The sequence below is a fragment of the Pinus tabuliformis genome, chromosome 8 (assembly GCF_031772625.1).
Source record: "Pinus tabuliformis cultivar Carrire ecotype Pingquan chromosome 8, CPIR1, whole genome shotgun sequence".
In the NCBI taxonomy this organism is placed as follows: Eukaryota; Viridiplantae; Streptophyta; class Pinopsida; order Pinales; family Pinaceae; genus Pinus; species Pinus tabuliformis.
Genome location: NC_142294.1, coordinates 314,369,830 through 314,372,691, shown reverse-complemented (window position 1 = coordinate 314,372,691; position 2,862 = coordinate 314,369,830).

The following is a 2,862-nucleotide window of genomic DNA, read 5'->3' as shown; positions in this document are numbered from 1 at the left end:
GCAGACTCTGTTTGGGAAATATGAAGAGTTGTGAAGACTCCTTCGTATGAAGACAGGTTGTCATTGATGATGTAGCATGGAGACTACAGTGAAGCTTTAGATTAACAGAACATAGTGAAGAAGATTTTGAGAGCAGTGTAATACAATCAAAACAATTCTTGACAAAGCAAAACTATAGGGTCGGAGCCCTTGGGGTTGGTGCCTCAGAATTGGAAGGATTGGTGTCCTTGGAGTTGGTGCTCCTAAACACAAGGTTGGTGCCTTGAGAAGATAGGGTTGGTGCCCTAGAGGTTGGAGCCTCACAAAATACCAAGTTGGTGCTTGGCAACAGGTTGGAGCCTATGAGATTGAAGATCGGTGTCTTCATCAAGGGTTGGAGCCCTATATATATTGTACCTAATTTATTGTAAAGATTATATTAATAAAAGCATTTATTCCTATTGTTCATTTTGTGTTCTAAATATAAATGATTTAACTGGTAAAAATAACAATTGAAAAGGAATACTAATTCACCCCCCCCCCCAATATTTCCAACAATTGGTATTAGAGCCAATACCTTCACTCAAAGCCTAACAGCTTGAAGGTTGATCATTAGAACACAAATGGCGAAGCCAAGGAAGAAAGTCTCCAATCCTCCTAAAGATGTGTCTCCCTCAACCACTGAAATTGAAGTCAATCAATTTGTGACGGCTCCATTGTTCAATGGAAACTTTGATATATGGGAGGCAAGAATGAGGAATTTCTTAAAGACTCAAGACATTGAAGTATGGGAATCAATAATTACTGGTAACATGATGAATGGAGAATCCAAGGAGTACAATGCAAAAGCGATGAAGGCAATATTGAATGGGCTACCAAATTCTATAAAGGCCAATTTCGAAAAATGTTCGTCAGCAAAGGGTATATGGGACAAACTTCATGGCGTTCACTCAAAAGGAGCGTTGACCATGACCACTAGTCAAGAAGATGATAGAAAGCAAGAAGGAAATACATAACCCATCAAGGAAGCTGAAAATAATAGTGACGACACCAAGGTTAAAGAAGACCTATAAGATGAAGAGAATGAAGAAGATTTTTAAGAAGATCTCCTCACTAAACTTATCACCACCATAGAAGAGATTAACAATTTGAAAAACGAAAATGAGAAACTTAAGAAGAAAGCGCAAGTTGGTGACCAGGACAAGACAAGGAAGGAAGTTGACCTTGTCAAACTTCAAGTACAAGAAAGAGATGAGGAGCTTGCCAAGATTAAGGAAGAATTTCATCAAAACAAAAGAAAGCATCATGAAGAAGTCATATCCATGACAAATCAATTGGATAAGGCAAAGAAACGAGAAGATACATTGTTAAACCACCTTGAACAAAGGCACAAAATCTTGAACAAACTTGAAGCAAAGATTGGTCAATGCAAGGAAGAGGTCTCCTCCCTTAGATCTCAACTAGAAGAAGCAAGGAAACAAGCACAAGGAGCTGAGATGGTGATGGAAGCTCTGACATTCATAGTAGGACAAGTTGACAGAAAAGGAGAGAAACACCATGATATGCCAACTAGAAGAAAAGGATGATGACATCACCAAGTTAAAATCAGAAATCACTTCTCTTAAGGCCCAATCATGTGAAGCAACCAAGATGATGGAAGAAATGAAGAAGCAACTAGTTATGAAAGATGAAGATTGTGAAAAGTTGAAAGGAGAAATTGTCTTTCTTAAAAAGGAAGTTGACTTGCTGAATAAGAACTTGAAAAGATCTCAAACCTTAGATGACATCCTAAGTCATCAAAGGTCTCCCCTTGATAAATCAGGCCTTGGCTATGCAAGTGAATCCTCAAACAAGAAGGAAAATGCTTCACACAACAAGGATGTGAGGAAGCCAGAAAGAAATGTTGATGCTCCCAGTTCCAGCAAAGGCAAGGATAAGAGTCAAGGCAACAATGAAGGAAAACCTATTCCAAGAAGAAATGCAAATGATGTCAAGGACGCAAGAAGCAATGGTTATAATAAAAGGATCTCAAGGCAGAAAGACTTCAGAAGTACATCAAGGAAATCTCTCAGGTACCAAAGTTCTTGTACAAACTTTGGACACATGGCAAAAGATTGTAGGGCTTATAGTGATCCCCGTCAATCTCCGAGAAGCAATTTCGCAAGAAGTCATGAATTCTTATTCATGAAAAACATAGAATGCTTCAAGTGTCATAACATTGGTCATATGGCACGTAATTGTAACTTGATTTGGGAACCTACTCAAGCTATAACTATGCCAGATAAGAAAGTTACACAATTATGGAGAAGGAAGCAAATACAATTCGAAATTCCCTTGAACTCTCTAGCCAACAACACATGTTGTTGACCTGATCTTCAACAATCTAAGCATTTGATGGGGAGACTCTGCCAAAAGGAAGATCATGCATACAGTTAGGGTGAGCTTATGATGATTAATCATTCTTGCAGAAGCTATCCGTGAATGGGCCCTATGAAATCCTTGATGAGCCACATGGACAATCATCCTTTGATTGATTGTCTCTCAGGAGCAATTCCTTTGAAAGAACATGGTATCCTATCTATCCAATGGACTGTTGTTAAAAATATTTTCCACTTGATCTCTAAACAAAAATTGGAGCAGTAGAAGGCCATCTAATGCTATTAAGCGAATAACTATGTTGCTATTATTACAGAAGTTGAATATTTCGACTAGGGGATTTGATGTGAGAACAGATAAATTATGGACACAAATAGAGGCAACCTTGAAACAAACAGATACATCTGGGAATGAAGCTTGAAGCAAGAGAAGTTGGCAGCATCTAACATAATTGAAGCATTGCAAAAAGTTGTCAACCAGTAGAAAGAATTCAAAAAAAAAAACAGT